We start from the raw sequence: 17904 nt of genomic DNA, 5'->3' as shown, positions 1-17904 counted from the left end.
ACAGCACACAACTTTACAAACAGTGCATGTAATTTTGACCTTCACTCACCAAGTTGTCTGGGCTGCGCTGAACAGCAAAGAACCTGTTAAACCAAATCCTTGACACAGATGATATGCCAAGCACTTTCCTCAACACCAAAGTAACCATTATTGGGTATCTTATAACGACACCATACAATCCTAATACCTTATCCACAGAAGTTAGCAAACATTTTCTGTAAAGAGCCAGTTAGTAAATATTTCAAGATTTGTGGGCTATAAGGTCTCTGTTGCATCTAAACAACTCTGCTGTTGTGGTGCTAAAGCAGCCTCAGCCAGTATGGAAACAAATCGGAGTGGCTATGTTCCAATAAACCTTTATTATAAAAACAGCTGCTAGGCTGAATTCTGCCTGTGGACATAATTTGCCCAACCCCTGATCTAACTTATGCCTGAATACCTTTAATGACAGGAAACACACCATCTCTTGAGATACCATTTTCTGTCTTCAGATAACTAATTGTTCTTTATAATTGAGATGAAATCTCCCTCCCTGTAATAGCTCTTCTCATTTACCCATATGGGCTCATACATAGCAAGTCTAATCTCTCTCATCTCCATTTGCAGCCCTCTGGTTTTCTAAACTCTTTTCTCCAATTTACACATTCTCTGCTCGTTTATTCACTTCTTGTTGTCAAAATCCTTGCCATGTTGCTCACTTTGCTCTGAAAACAATGATGTTTGTATTTGTCCCTTAAAAAGTATTAATTTGCAGAATTTAACGCTAAATCATATTTATCACTAACATGTGCAAAGTCTATTCATACTTTAAATTTGTCCCTTAAAAATGCAATTTGAGGAAACAACTTTTTAAAAAATTAATTAATTTTTTTGGCTTTGTTGGGTCTTCGTTGCTGCACACGGGCTTTCTCTCTAGTTGCAGCAGGCAGGGACTACTCTTTGCTGTGGTGTGCGGGCTGCTCATTGCGGTGGCTTCTTTTGTTGTGGAGCACAGGCTCTAGGTGCGCGGGCTTCAGTAGTTGTGGCACGTGGGCTCAGTAGTTGTGGCTCGCAGGCTCTAGAGCACAGGCTCAGTAGTTGTGGTGCATGGGCTTAGTTGCTCTGCGGCATGTGGGATCCTCTTGGACCAGGACTCGAACCCGTGTTCCCTGCATTGGCAGGCAGATTCTTAACCACTGCACCACCAGGGAAGTTCCGAGGAAACATCTTAAATATATTTAACGTTCTCTGATTTCGTACTTCTGAATATTAAGGAATATTAAGCCTATTAATTAGGTTACAATGTTTTTGGAAAAGTATTAGAAGTTGTAATTGAATGAGCCTTATTTAATGCATAAAAATAAAAGTTTTTGACAGAATAATGTGATGTTAATATGCTAAAAAGTTTACTTTTGTGTAAAAATTCACAAAGCTGAATATATATGTAAATTATTTAAATGTTTAGGGTTTTATTTTAAGCTTTTGAATTTGTGTGCATGTTTAAGTTCAATAACTCTTTTATTAAGTAAAAGAAAGCTAGTGTTAATGTGTACCATGTCTTAGAGATGATCCTATTTATTATGTTGTCATCATGGACAAAGTAATATAAAATATTCTAAGCGTCACGTGAGATAAAGTATAGTTAATGGGTTTTTTATCATTTAAATTTTTCTCAGTATTAAAATGTAAATTAGACCGTTTTCTAATTGTCTCCTTGTTAAGAAAAGAAAATGCACAAATACTTTTAAGTTTATTATTTTTTTAAATAAAGCCACTGTTAAATTTTAAAAGAGAGTTTTAGACAGGTCAGCATTTATGGACATCCTTCAATCAGGCCGCTATTACTGCTATTGCTGTTTCTGAGTTATTGAAGTAGCATAGGTGAATGTGTCAGCCTTTCAGTTTAGCCATGGTTTGATGGAGGCCAGTTCATAAACTTTGTGTCAGTTTTTTACTTTTATATTGGGCATAGTTCTGGTGGTAAACATAATTGAGTCAGTACTAGGAAGATCACTTATAGGCATAGCCTGGCTCTGCTCTTAGCTTTCTGTGCCATCTTAAGTAGGTCACCTAGCATCTTTAAATCTCAGTCTTTTCATATCTAGAATTAAAGGATGTTGTTTTTAGAGTGTGTACTATAATATAGTGAATGATGAGAAAACTGAAAGGAATTATTTTAAAAATAAATACTTGTTTCTGGTATGTAAAATGGAAAAGTAAGTCTGTGTGAATCTGAATTTTAAAAGAATAAGCCTGGTAAATTAAATGGAGATATATCAGGGACCACTGCCCCTATACCATTTAGATTTTTAATGGTGGTTCTAATTTTCACTGTCCCACTGGAATTACATAATGTTTTTGATTTACCATCTTGACCAGATGGCAGGTATTTTCAGAGGTTGCCACTTGATCTTTCCCACTATGATAGATCTTACCCCACAGGCCAGGGATGCAATGTAGGGGTTACTGTAATCACCTTGTACATAAATTCTAATTATACACTTGAGAAGTAGGGAACTTATCACTGGGTGGGTACATAGACACAGTTGGCCCACTATGATCCAGAATTTAGCCAGAATTTCTTACCTGGACCCTGGAGATACCCCAAGTCTAGCAAGGGTTCATGACGGTATTTTAGTCCTTGGGTATCTCTGTGATCTCTAACCCTGTGTCTTATAGTAATCAAAATATCTACTTACTCCTCTTGCACTGTGTACATACCCGTGTATATACCTGTGTATATACCCAAATATACACAGGGCTCTTTGTAAAGGATCATACACAGGTCCCTTTGGGGATCATTTTATACACTTTCCAAGATGTTTCAAAATGTCTTTTCTTCTATGGACTCAGCCACCTATTCAGTGGGTTCTGGATTTGTAAATTAACTCATCTGGGAGCTGAGCAGAGGATCAACAACCCTTGGCAAACCTCTTGGCAACAACCCTCAGCCTTTGTTCCTCCATTCCTACTTACAACAAAAGTAAATGTTAAATAGCACCGTTGTTGGCTGCCCATCTATTTTGCCTCTCGAGATAGATACCATCCATTATTAATCATCCCACAGCTCGTTGTGGGCCAACACCCTTGTCTGCTCCTCCAGTCTTGTTGAACTTTATCCTCATTGTAGACCCTGGATTCTGTCAGTTAGGCACTGACCCTTGATCTTTTTTACTTTGGGGCCCCATCACTTAACACCTCCCTTTGTCACTGCCTCTCCTGTTGTCAGCTCTGGTCTGCAGAAGAAAGCCACCAGTGAACTTCTTAGTGAAGCTGGTGCCCCTTTCACTAGCAAATTTCTCATGGCCTTGGTGACTGGTACGTCCCATAGAAAGTAATCTACCGGCCTTACATAATATATCAATTCCGGTACATTCCCTCCTGTCAGCTTTTTTTTTTTTGTGTGTGTGTGTGTTTTTTTGACAGTTTTGCTTTATTTATTTATTTATGGCTGTGTTGGGTCTTCGTTTCCGTGCGAGGGCTTTCTCTAGTTGTGGCAAGCGGGGGCCACTCTTCATCGCCGTGCACGGGCCTCTCACTATCGCGGCCTCTCTTGTTGCAGAGCACAGGCTCCAGACGCGCAGGCTCAGTAATTGTGGCTCACGGGCCCAGTTGCTCCGCGGCACGTGGGATCTTCCCAGACCAGGGCTCGAACCCGTGTCTCCTGCATTGGCAGGCAGATTCTGAACCACTGCGCCACCAGGGAAGCCCCCTGTCAGCTTTTTTATTCTTTTCTCTTTCATCTTCTAGGGCAACTCAGGCATTTCCATTTCACTTTGCCTTGGCCAGTGCTTTTTCCAGGCTTATAAGAATCACTTCCTCATCAAGTTTTGCCCCATCCCCTGGAGTCCTCCATAGGGTATTATATCACCTGGTCCTGAGACTATGCACCAAAATTCATGAATTCTTGTTTATCCAGGCTTACATTCCATCCCCCCTTGATCAAATACCACCAAAATCCAATTCCTGACATGATCTCCTGGCTGCTGCCAGTACATGCTAACCAATTCTTGCAGCTTTTTCAAGTATATAATCTTTTCCCTTTCTTTTCAGGCCAAGATGCATTATTCTGTCATTAAATTCAGTTATTAGTTTAGCAATCAGGAGAGGAGGTGGTGGCAGCCTTTAGTGGGGGTGACCCTATTGTCTATTACTAGAAACGGGAGTTGTAGAACCAACATCCTCAGAAACGTCTATCTAGATAGTCCATTCTAGGTATTCCTATCCCATATTTCAAGAGCTCCAGTTTTCCAACAGTGGCCATTGTCTTTGCATAAGAGGACTGCTTTGGCTGAGCAGTCTATCATCTCTGGAGCTCTGCAATTCTAACAGTTAGATCATCAGTCTGCTGCTCATTCATATTGGCTCCTCCACTGTCAAGAGGTAAGGGCCTGATTTAAAGCTATCAAAGAGACTCTCTAGCTCGTATATTTAGCCTGTAATGTTTATTAGTGGCCTTCAGTCTCTCATTATCCCTCTGTAGGGTCAATACAAACATAGCAGTAGTCAGCCAGCTCAACTCTCTTTTGAAAGCATTTTCCCCAGGTCACCACTGGTGAAATTTTTAGCAACTGAAGCCTTCTTCCAGGGGCTGTCTGTGTCTCATCTAGCAACATGGATGGTTTCTCTTTAGCCTGCCAAATAGTGAGCCAATTTCAGATCCCCATTTTACCTCCTGATTGCTCAGACCACAAGTCATCAGAGAAGTAGACCAAAATGGCATTAGCCATGCAGTAAACGTATTGGGGGGAACTCCTGTGAGGGAAAGAGCAAGGGAGAAGATGAGGGATCTTTTAGACCACGGTGCCAATCTGACCTTCGTGAAGTAGGGCAGGAAGAAAGGAAAGTTGAATGAAAGAGCCTGAAAGTTTGACAAGACCAATGGTGAGTCCTCGAGCCAAACTCTGTATTCTAACAGAGGAGTTATGCATCTCTCAGGATTAGGCCTTCCTTACTATTACTGCCATGCTCAGTCATTGACTGAGAACAGCTCTCAGGAAGTGTGGCCTCAGTGTGAATACAGTGATGGATTGCCTTAATATTTTTCCACTTTAATATTATGTTTTTTAGTACAAACAAGTTAGAATTTTCAATTTTTCTTATGAATTTTTGTGGTTTTCCCTTCAATATTTTTATTGTGGTAAAATACATATAATATAAAATTTGCCATCTTAACCATTTTTAAGTGAACAATTCAGTGATGTTAAGTACACTTACATTATTGTGCAGCTATTTATACTATCCATCTCCAGAACTCTTTTTATCTTGCAAAACTGCAACTCTATACACATTAAACAGTAACTCCCTATCTCCTCTTCCCCAGCCACTGACAACCACCATTCTGCTTTCTGTCTGCATGATCTTTACTACTCTAGGTATCTTATAATAAGTGATGTCATATAATTTTTGTACTTTTGTGACTGGCTTATTTCACTTAGCATGATGTTCTCAAAGCTCAACCATGTTGTGATATATGTCAGAATTTCTTTTCTTTTAAGGCTGAGTAATATTCCATTGTATGTATATACCACATTTTGTTTATCTATTCATCTGTTTATGGACACCTGAGTTGCTTCCATGTTTTAGCTATTGTAAATAATGCTTCTATGAACATGAGTGTACAAATACGTATTCAAGATTTTGCTTTCAATTCTTTTGGATATATTCCCAGAAGAGAAATTCCTAGGTCATATGGTAATTCTATTTTTAATTTTTTTTTAAGAACCTCCATACTGTTTTCCATAGCAGTTGTACCGTTTGCATTCTCACCAGCAGTGCACAAGGATTCCAGTTTTTCCATATTCTCACCAACACTTGTAATTTTCTTTTTCCTTTCTTTTTTTTTTTTTTTTATTTTTTGATTGTAGCCATCCCAGAGGGTGCAACTTGGTATCTCATTGTGGTTTTGATGTACATTTCTTTAACTATTAGCGCTGATAAGCACCTTTTCACATGCTTATTTGCCATTCATATATCTTCTTTGTAGAAATGTCTGTTTAAGTCTTTTGTCCATTTTTATGCCAGTATCACACTGTCTTGATTACTGTAGCTTTGTAGTAAAGTTTGAAATCAAGAAGTGTGGGTCCTCCATCTTTGCTCTTTTTGAAGATTTTTTGGGCTACTTGGGGTCCCTTGAGGTACTAAAATTCATATGGATATGGAAATAATCATGTGAGTTTTTCCCCTTCTTTTTGTTAATATGGAGTATTAGATTTAGGCTTTTCATATGTGAGACCATCCTTGCATTCCAGGAATAAATCGTTCTTGGTCATAGTATATAATTCTTCTAAAAAAATTTCCCCTTTTCAGCATCATTGTTCAAAAAGGATATTAGTACTTTTCCTTTTTTGTGTCTTTGTCTGACTTTGGTATCAGGATAATGCTGGCCACATAGGATGACTTAGGGATTGTTTTCTACTCTTTAATGTTTGGAACAATTTGAGAAGGACTGGTATTAGTTCTTGAAATGTTTAGTGAAATCAATCAGTGAAGCCATCAGGTCCCAGGCTTTTCTTTGTCAGGAGATTTTTGATTCAATCTCCTTACTAGTCATAGTTCTATTCACTCCTTCTATTTTTTCATGATTCAGTCTTGGTAGGTTTTGTGTTTCTAGGAATTTGTCCATTTCATCTAGGTTATACAATTTGTGTACAGTTGTTCATAGTACACTCTAATAAATCCCGTTTATTATCATAGGATCAGTAGTAATATCTATACTATATTTATTTTTAGTAAGTTGAATCTTCTCTCTTTCTTTTCCTTAGTAAATCTAGCCAAAGGTTTGTCAATTTTGTTGATTGGTTTGAAGAACCAACTGTTGGTTTTGTTGATTTTTCTCTATTATTTTACTATTTTCTATTTCATTTATCTGTTTTAATCTTTATTACAATATTTCCTTCCTTCTGCTAACTTTTGGTTTAGTTCTTTTTCTAGTTCCTTAAGTTTAATGTCAGGTTGTTGGTTTGAGATCTTTCTTGTTTTTCAATGTAAACATTTATAGTTAAACATTTCCTCCTTAGCACTGCTTTTACTGCATCCCATCAGTTTTATTATGTTCTGTTTCATTTTCATTTGTCTCTAAGTACTTTCTAATTTCCCTTGTGATTTCTTCTATGAGCTGTTGGTTGTTCAAGAGTATGTTGTTTCATTTCCCCAAATTTGTGAGTTTTCCAGGTTTTCTTCTGTTATTGATTTCTGACTTTATTCTGCTGTAGTTAAAGGAGATACTTTTCATGATATCTATTTTTTTAAATTTATTGAGAAAATTTGTGACCTAAAATATGGTATATCCTGGACAATATCTCATGTGCACATGAGAAGAATGTGTATCCTGTTGTTGGGAATAGTGTTTTACATATGTCCTTTGAATGTAGTTGGTTTATTTTGTTGTTCGAATCCTCTGTTTCCTTACTTATGTTTGTCTGGTGTTCCTATCCATTATTAAGAGTGGAGTTGAATTGTTGTTTTAACCATTTTGAATTCTCTATGTCTTTATTGAAATTTTTGTCTTAATTTATAACTTGTTTTATATAAACTTAGATATAATATAATTTTGTTAGAATTTCCATGGTAAATCTATTTTCATTTCTTTACTTTCAATATTTTTTATTTTACTAGATTTTAAATGTGTTTCACGTACACCACAAATATCTGGACATTGTTTATCCTGTTGTAATAATCTGAAAATCTCTGACTTTTAAAGAAACAGATTTAGTGAATTTCTATTTATTGCAGTTATTGTTGTATTTTAATTTTTTTCTCCATCTTTTCACCTTTTAAAATGCTTTCTCAAGCAATCTTTTTTTCTTCTCCCCTGCTTTCTATTAAATTGAATGTCCTTTTAATATCATTTAATTGTTTTTCCTTTTAGCAGTTTAGGAATTATACATTTCAAATTTTTTCTTTAATGAATGCCCTTAAATTTCAACATGTATATTTTTCCTAACCAGTAATAATGTTAATCGGTGTCTTTTTTTACTCCGGAATCATATAAGAACACTAGAAAATTCGAAACTTTCACTTTTACATACAGTTGTCTAATTTTAAATTCATTTTCTAATTTCTAATTTTATTTTTTAAAATAGCCTTATTGAGATATAATTCATATACAGTACAATTCACCCATTTAAAGTGCACAATTCAATAGCTCTGTAGCCATTATCACAGTCAATTTTAGAACATTTTCATCACCCCAAAAAGAAACTGTACCCATTTGCAGTCACTTCCCATCCCTCTCCCACACCCTAAGTTTTAGACAATCACTAATCTAGTTCCTGTATATAGATTTTCCTATTCTGAACATTTTCATATACTAATTAAAATCATACAATATTTGTTCTTTTGTGACAAGCTCTGTCACTTATCACAGTGTTTACAGGGTTTATCCATGATGTTGTATGTATCAGTATATTATTGCTTTTTATTGCTACATACCATTCCGTTGTATGGATATGACACATTTTATTTCTCCTTTTTCAGTGATGGGCATTTGGGTGTTTTCCTCTTTTTGGCTCATGTGAATTATGCCACTATGAAGATTTGTGTCCATGTTTTTTTGTGGCGATAACGTTTTTATTTCTCTTGAGTATATACCTAGGAGTGGCATTGATGGGTCATATAGTAACTCTAGATTTAACATTGTGAGAAACTGGCAAACTATTTTCCAAAGAAGATGTGCCATTTTACATTCTCACCAGGAATGTATGAGGGTTCCAATTTCTCCATATTCTCAGTAACACTTCTTTTTATCTTTTTTATTATAGCCATCTTAGTACATATAAAGTGCCAAAAGAGATGATGATGCTATTTTGGAGGATCCAGAAAGGATTTTAATTAATTAGAGGAATTTAAAGAATAGAAAAAGAAAGAAAAATTAGGAGTTAAGCAATTAAAAAACAAGGATAATCAAAGATGACCCTACAGAAGTGAGCATGTGAGTGGGAAGAATAATGAAAAATAAACACTGTGATCAAGATTTGGGGAAATGAAACAATGATGTTGTCCATGAAGATATTTCAAAAGAGAAAAAGGAAGGATGTAACTCCCTACAGGGAGAGAAGTAAACCGAAATCATTGGTAACAGAATGCCTACATCAAAGTGGCATATCCCAGAAGGAGTATGTGGTATAAAAAAATTTTTTTAAATGGTGCAAGAACGAAGAACTCTGGGAAGAATGAAAAATAGAAGTCCTCCTTTTCAAAAGTGACATTATGATAATGGATATGTTAATAGAAATGAGGCCTTAAGATATAGATTTCTCTAAGTAGAAACCATAATTACATCTTATTATACTGGAGGTTTCTTCAGGAATTCTCTCCCTGGCTTTGCTGTAGAAGAAAACAGATATTTAGATCCCAACTCTTCTTTTAAACCAAAATATCAAATATAGCTCGAGTAAAATAGTAATTGCACAAAGTTTATTGCAACTTAGCTAAACCAGTGCTCCATGTCTAATTTTTAGTGCTGAGGTTTGGAACACTATAGACTGAAACTTAGTTCTTTCACTAAAATATTGCCTAGTACTTCAAAATCAACATGTCCTAAATTAAACTTGCTGTCTTGGTAAACAGCTCTTTTTTCTAGTATTCTCTAGCTCAGTTACGGTTAACACTATTAAACTAACTTCAATACCTGGGAATTAACTAAATACATTTCTCTTTCCTTAATCCCCTACATAAGCCCTGATTCTTCCTTCTGTCTATCAGTCTATTTTATTCAAAACAACCAAAGTGATTTTTTAACATAAATTGAATTATAAGAATCCATTGTTTAAAAGCTTCCTTTCACATTTATAATATAATTCAGACTAGACTTACAAGTTCCTCTGAAACCAGGCCAAATTATCTGCCTCCTCTCATATTATTCTCCACAAATTTATTATATTGCAGTCGCTTTTTCTTCAGAGGTATCTGGTTTATTTCTTGTTTGGTTTGGTTTTGTCTTTCATTCCTTTGTAAAGTGTTTTAAAATTTATGTGCAGTAAAATTCCATTTGGGGGGATACAGCCATATGAATTCTAAAATATGTATGGTTTCTTTTTTTTTAATTTTTATTGGAGTATAGTTGATTTATAATGCTGTGTTAGTTTCTGCTGTACAGCAAAATGAATCAGTTATACATATATCCACTCTTTTTTAGATTCTTTTCGCATATAGGTCATTACAGAGTATTGAGTAGAGTTCCCTGTGCTGTACAATAGGTCCTTATTAGTTATCTGTTTTATATATAGTAATGTGTATATGTCAATCTCAATCTCCCAGTTTATCCCTCTCGCCCTTCCTCCCCAGTAACCGTAAGTTTGTTTTCTACATCTGTGACTCTTTATGCTTTGTAAATTAGTTCATTTGTACCTTTTTTTAGATTCCACATATAAGCGATATCATATGATATTTGTCTTTCTCTGAGTTACTTCACTTAGTGTGATAATCTCTAGGTCCATCCATGTTGCTGAAAATGGCATTATTTCATTCTTTTTATGGCTGAGTAGTAGTCCATTGTATATATGTACCACATCTTCTTTATCCAGTCCTCTGTTGATGGACACTTAGGTTGCTTCCATGTCTTGGCTATTGTAAACACGGCTTTTAAGGAACCTCCATACTGTTCTCCATAGTGGCTGTATCAATTTACATTCCCACCAACAGTGCAAGAGGGTTCCCTTTTCTCCACACTCTCGCCAGCATTTATTGTTTGTAGATTTTTTGATGATGGCCGTTTTGACTAGTGTGAGATGATATCTCATTGTAGTTTTGATTTGCATTTCTCTAATGATTAATGATGTTGAGCATTCTTTTATGTGTTTGTTGGCAGTCTGTATATCTTCTTTGGAGAAATGTTTATTTAGGTTTTCTGCCCATTTTTGGATTGGGTTGTTTATTTTGTTTTTTTTATTTTTTTTATTTTTTAACATCTTTATTGGAGTATAATTGCTTTACAATGATATGTTAGTTTCAGCTTCACAACAAAATGAATCAGTTATATATATACATATATTCCCATATCTCTTCCCGCTTGCGTCTCCCTCCCTCTCACCCTCCCTATCCCACCCCTCCAGGCGGTCACAAAGCACCGAGCTGATCTCCCTGTGCTATGCGGCTGCTTCCCACTAGCTATCTACCTTACGTTTGGTAGTGTATATATGTCCATGCCTCTTTATCGCTTTGTCACCGTTTACCCTTCCCCCTCCCCATAGCCTCAAGTCCATTCTCTAGTAAGTCTGTGTCTTTATTCCTGTTTCACCCCTAGGATTTTCATAACATTTTTTTTTTTAAATTCCATATATATGTGTTAGCATACGGTATTTGTCTCTCTCTTTCTGACTTACTTCACTCTGTATGACAGACTCTAGGTCTATCCACCTCATTACAAATAGCTCAATTTCGTCTCTTTTTATGGCTGAGTAATATTCCATTGTATATATGTGCCACATCTTCTTTATCCATTCATCCGATGAGGGACACTTAGGTTGTTTCCATCTCTGGGCTATTGTAAATAGAGCTGCAATGAACATTTTGGTACATGACTCTTTTTGAATTATGGTTTTCTCAGGGTATATGCCCAGTAGTGGGATTGCTGGGTCATATGGTAGTTCTATTTGTAGCTTTTTAAGGAACCTCCATACTGTTCTCCACAGTGGCTGTATCAATTTACATTCCCACCAACAGTGTAAGAGGGTTCCCTTTTCTCCACACCCTCTCCAGCATTTATTGTTTCTAGATTTTTTGATGATGGCCATTCTGACTGGTGTGAGATGATATCTCATTGTAGTTTTGATTTGCATTTCTCTCATGATTAGTGATGTTGAGCATTCTTTCATGTGTTTGTTGGCACTCTGTATATCTTCTTTGGAGAAATGTCTATTTAGGTCTTCTGCCCATTTTTGGATTGGGTTGTTTGTTTTTTTGTTATTAAGCTGCATGAGCTGCTTATAAATTTTGGAGATCAATCCTTTGTCAGTTGCTTCATTTGCAAATATTTTCTCCCATTCTGAGGGTTGTCTTTTGGTCTTCTTTATGGTTTCCTTTGCTGCGCAAAAGCTTTTAAGTTTCATTAGGTCCCATTTGTTTACTCTTCTTTTTATTTCCATTTCTCTAGGAGGTGGGTCAAAAAGGACCTTGCTGTGATTTATGTCATAGAGTGTTCTGCCTATGTTTTCCTCTAAGAGTTTGATAGTTTCTGGCCTTACATTTAGGTCTTTAATCCATTTTGAGCTTATTTTTGTGTACGGTGTTAGGGAGTGATCTAATTTCATACTTTTACATGTAGCTGTCCAGTTTTCCCAGCACCACTTATTGAATAGGCTGTCCTTTCTCCACTGTACATTTCTGCCTCCTTTGTCAAAGATAAGGTGACCATATGTGCGTGGGTTTATCTCTGGGCTTTCTATCCTGTTCCATTGATCTATCTTTCTGTTTTTGTGCCAGTACCATACCGTCTTGATAACTGTAGCTTTGTAGTATAGTCTGAAGTCTGGGAGCCTGATTCCTCCAGTTCCTTCTTTCGTTCTCAAGATTGCTTTGGCTATTCGGGGTCTTTTGTGTTTCCATACAAATTGCAAAATTTTTTGTTCTAGTTCTGTGAAAAATGCCAGTGGTAGTTTGATAGGGATTGCATTGAATCTATAGATTGCTTTCGGTAGTAGAGTCATTTTCACAATGTTGATTCTTCCAATCCAAGAACATGGTATATCTCTCCATCTATTTGTATCATCTTTAATTTCTTTCATCAGTGTCTTATAATTTTCTGCATACAGATCTTTTGTCTCCTTAGGTAGGTTTATTCCTAGATATTTTATTCTTTTTGTTGCAATGGTAAATGGGAGTGTTTTCTTGATTTCACTTTCAGATTTTTCATCATTAGTATATAGGAATGCCAGAGATTTCTGTGCATTAATTTTGTATCCTGCCACTTTACCAAATTCATTGATTAGCTCTAGTAGTTTTCTGGTAGCATCTTTAGGGTTCTCTATGTATAGGATCATGTCATCTGCAAACAGTGACAGCTTTACTTCTTCTTTTCCGATTTGGATTCCTTTTATTTCCTTTTCTTCTCTGATTGCTGTGGCTAAAACTTCCAAAACTATGTTGAATAAGAGTGGTGAGAGTGGGCAACCTTGTCTTGTTCCTGATCTTAGTGGAAATGCTTTCAGTTTTTCACCATTGAGGATGATGTTTGCTGTGGGCTTGTCATATATGGCCTTTATTATGTTGAGGAAAGTTCCCTCTATGCCTACTTTCTGCAGGGTTTTTATCATAAATGGGTGTTGAATTTTGTCAAAAGCTTTCTCTGCATCTATTGAGATGATCATATGGTTTTTCTCCTTCAGTTTGTTAATATGGTTTATCACATTGATAGATTTGCGTATATTGAAGAATCCTTGCATTCCTGGAATAAACCCCACTTGATCATGGTGTATGATCTTTTTAATGTGCTGTTGGATTCTGTTTGCTAGTATTTTGTTGAGGATTTTTTCATCTATGTTCATCAGTGATATTGGCCTGTAGTTTTCTTTCTTTGTGACATCCTTGTCTGGTTTTGGTATCAAGGTGATGGTGGCCTCGTAGAAGGAGTTTGGGAGTGTTCCTCCCTCTGCTATATTTTGGAAGAGTTTGAGAAGGATAGGTGTTAGCTCTTCTCTAAATGTTTGATAGAATTCGCCTGTGAAGCCATCTGGTCCTGGGCTTTTCTTTGTTGGAAGATTTTTAATCACAGTTTCAATTTCAGTGCTTGTGATTGGTCTGTTCATATTTTCTATTTCTTCCTGATTCAGTCTTGGCAGGTTGTGCCTCTCTAAGAATTTGTCCATTTCTTCCAGATTGTCCACTTTATTGGCATAGAGTTGCTTGTAGTAATCTCTCATGATCTCTTTTATTTCTGCAGTGTCAGTTGTTACCTCTCCTTTTTCATTTCTAATTCTATTGATTTGGGTCTTCTCCCTTTTTTTCTTGATGAGTCTGGCTAGTGGTTTATCTATTTTGTTTATCTTCTCAAAGAACCAGCTTTTAGTTTTATTGATCTTTGCTATTGTTTCCTTCATTTCTTTTTCATTTATTTCTGATCTGATTTTTATGATTTCTTTCCTTCTGCTAGCTTTGGGGTTTTTTTGTTCTTCTTTCTCTAATTGCTTGAGGTGCAAGGTTAGGTTGTTTATTCGAGATGCTTCCTGCTTCTTAAGGTGGGCTTGTATTGCTATAAACTTCCCTCTTAGAACTGCTTTTGCTGCATCCCACATGTTTTGGGTCATTGTGTCTCCATTGTCATTTGTTTCTAGGTATTTTTTGATTTCCTCTTTGATTTCTTCAGTGATATCTTCATTATTAAGTAGTGTATTGTTTAGCCTCCATGTGTTTGTATTTTTTACAGATCTTTTCCTGTAATTGATATCTAGTCTCATGGCGTTGTGGTCAGAAAAGATACTTGATACAATTTCAATTTTCTTAAATTTACCAAGGCTTGATTTGTGACCCAAGATATGATCTATCCTGGAGAATGTTCCATGAGCACTTGAGAAAAATGTGTATTCTGTTGTTTTTGGATGGAATGTCCTATAAATATCAATTAACTCCATCTCGTTTAATGTATTATTTAAAGCTTGTGTTTCCTTATTTATTTTCATTTTGGATGATCTGTCCATTGGTGAAAGTGGGGTGTTAAAGTCCCCTACTATGAATGTGTTACTGTCGATTTCCCCTTTTATGGTTGTCAGTATTTGCCTTATGTATTGAGGTGCACCTATGTTGGGTGCATAAATATTTACAATTGTTATATCTTCCTCTTGGATTGATCCCTTGATCATTATGTAGTGTCCTTCTTTGTCTCTTCTAATAGTCTTTGTTTTAAAGTCTATTTTGTCTGATATGAGAATTGCTACTCCAGCTTTCTTTTGGTTTCCACTTGCATGAAATACCTTTTTCCATCCCCTTACTTTCAGTCTGTATGTGTCTCTAGGTCTGAAGTGGGTCTCTTGTAGACAGCAAATATATGGGTCTTGTTTTTGTATCCATTCAGCCAATCTTTGTCTTTTGGTGGGAGCATTTAGTCCATTTACATTTAAGGTAATTATCGATATGTGTGTTCCTATTCCCATTTTCTTCATTTTTTTGACATTGAGCTGCATGAGTTGCTTATATGTTTCAGAGATTAAACCTTTGTCAGTTGCTTCATTTGCAAATATATTCTCCCAATCTGAGGGTTGTCTTTTCGTCTTGTTTATGGTTTCTTTTGCTGTGCAAAAGCTTTTAAGTTTCATTAGGTCCCATTTGTTTATTTTTGTTTTTATTTCCATTTCTCTAGGAGGTGGGTCAAAAAGGATCATGCTGTCATTTATGTCAGAGTGTTCTGCCTATGTTTTCCTCTAAGAGTTTGATGGCGTCTGGCCTTACATTTAGGTCTTTAATCCATGTGGAGATTATTTTTGTGTATGGTGTTAGGGAGTGTTCTAATTTCATTCTTTTACATGTAGCTGTCCAGTTTTCTCAGCACCACTTATTGAAGAGGCTGTTTTTGCTCCACTCTATATCCTTGCCTCCTTTATCAAAGATAAGGTGACCACATGTGCGTGGGCTTATCTCTGGGCTTTCTATCCTGTTCCATTGATCCATATTTCTGTTTTTGTGCCAGTACCATACTCTTTTGATTACTGTAGCTTTGTAGTATAGTCTGAAGCCAGGGAGCCTGTTTCCTCTCAGCTCCATTTTTCTTTCTCAAGATTGCTTTGGCTATTCGGGGTCTTTTGTGTTTCCATACAAATTGTGAAGTTTTTTGTTCTAGTACTGTGAAAAATGCCAGTGGTAGTTTGATAGGGATTGCATTGAATCTGTAGATTGCTTTGGGTAGTAGAGTCATTTTCACAATGTTGATTCTTCCAATCTAAGAACATGGTATATCTCTCCACCTATTTGTATCATCTTTAATTTCTTTCATCAGTGCCTTATAATTTTTTGCCTACAGGTCTTTTTGTCTCCTTAGGTAGGTTTATTCCTAGATATTTTATTCTTTTTGTTGCAGTGGTAAATGGGAGTGTTTTTTTAAATTTCACTTTCAGATTTTTCATCATTAGTGTATAGGAATGCCAGAGATTTCTGTGCATTAATTTTGTATCCTGCTACTTTACCAAATTCATTGATTACCTCTTGTAGTTTTCTGGTAGCATCTATAGGATTCTGTATGTATAGTATCATGTCATCTGCAAGGAGTGACAGCTTTACTTCTTCTTTTCTGATTTGGATTCCTTTTATTTCCTTTTCTTCTCTGATTGCTGTGGCTAAAACTTCCAAAACTATGTTGAATAATGGTGGTGAGAGTGGGCATTCTTGTCTTGTTCCTGATCTTAGTGGAAATGGTTTCAGTTTTTCACCATTGAGGACGATGTTTGCTGTGGGCTTGTCGTATATGTTTCAGAGATTAATCCTTTATGTCCTATTATGTTGAGGAAAGTTCCCTCTATGCCTACTTTCTGGAGGATTTTTATCATAAATGGGTGTTGAATTTTGTCGAAAACTTTCTCTGCATCTTTTGAGATGATCATATGGTTTTTCTCCTTCAGTTTGTTAATATGGTGTATCACATTGACTGATTTGCGTATATTGAAGAATCCTTGCATTCCTAGGATAAACCCCACTTGATCATGGTGTATTATCCTTTAAATGTGCTGTTGGATTCTGTTTGCTAGTATTTTGTTGAGGGTTTTTGCATCTATGTTCATCAGTGATATTGGCCTGTAGTTTTCTTTCTTTGTGACATCTTTGTCTCGTTTTGGTATTCGAGTGATGGTGGCCTCGTAGAATGAGTTTGGGAGTGTTCCTCCCTCTGCTATATTTTGGAAGAGTTTGAGAAGGATAGGTGTTAGCTCTTCTCTAAATGTTTGATAGAATTTGCCTGTGAAGCCATCTGGTTCTGGGCTTTTGTTTGTTGGAAGATTTTTAATCACAGTTTCAATTTCAGTGCTTGTGATTGGTCTGTTCATATTTTCTATTTCTTCCTGGTTCAGTCTCGGAAGGTTGTGCACTTCTAAGAATTTGTCCATTTCTTCCAGGTTGTCCACTGTATTGGCATATTGTTGCTTGTAGTAATCTCTCATCATCCTTTGTATTTCTGCAGTGTCAGTTGTTACTTCTCCTTTTTCATTTCTAATTATATTGATTTGAGTCTTCTCCCTTTTTTTCTTGATGAGTCTGGCTAATGTTTTATCAATTTTGTTTATGTTCTCAAACAACCATCTTTTAGTTTTATTGATCTTTGTTGTCATTTCCTTCATTTCTTTTTCATTTATTTCTGATCTGATCTTTATGATTTCTTTCCTTCTGCTAACTTTGGGGTTTTTTTGTTCTTCTTTCTCTAATTGTTTCAGGTGTAAGGTTAGGTTGTTTATTTGAGATGTTTCTTGTTTCTTAAGGTAGACTTGTATAGCTGTAAACTTCCCTCTTAGAACTGCTTTTGCTGCATCCCATAGGTTTTGTGCCGTTGTGTTTTCATTGTCATTTGTTTCTAGGTACTTTTTGATTTCCTCTTTGATTTCTTCAGTGATCTCTTGGTTATTAAGTAGTGTGTTGTATAGCCTCCATATGTTTCTATTTCTTACAGATTTTTTTCCTGTAATTGATATCTAGTCTCATAGCATTGTGGTCAGAAGAGATACTTGATACGATTTCAATTTTCTTAAATTTACCAAGGCTTGATTTGTGACCCAAGATATGCTCTATCCTGGATAATGTTCCATGAGCAATTGAAAAGAATGTGTATTCTGTTGTTTTTGGATGGAATTTTCTATAAATATCAATTAAGTCCATCTTGTTTAATGTATCATTTAAAGCTTGTGTTTCCTTATTTATTTTCATTTTGGATAATCTGTCCATTGGTGAAAGTGGGGTGTTAAGGTCCCCTACTATGAATGTGTTACTGTCGATTTCCCCTTTTATGGCTGTTAG

At 36.0% G+C, this 17904-nt stretch overlaps 1 protein-coding gene across 1 annotated transcript in view; it reads left to right on the top strand.

Annotated features, from left to right (window-relative positions):
- Window positions 1-17904, top strand: part of ATRNL1 (attractin like 1) — a gene marked incomplete at its 3' end in the record, with an annotated part of 683994 nt that overhangs the window by 284544 nt on the left and 381546 nt on the right. The gene's annotated exons all lie outside the window — the stretch shown is intronic.

The sequence above is a fragment of the Leucopleurus acutus genome (genome assembly GCF_964270905.1).
Source record: "Leucopleurus acutus genome assembly, chromosome: 14".
NCBI classification, from domain to species: Eukaryota; Metazoa; Chordata; class Mammalia; order Artiodactyla; family Delphinidae; genus Leucopleurus; species Leucopleurus acutus.
Note: the sequence above shows the minus strand (reverse complement) of the source record. Positions and strands in the feature narration are given on the sequence as shown.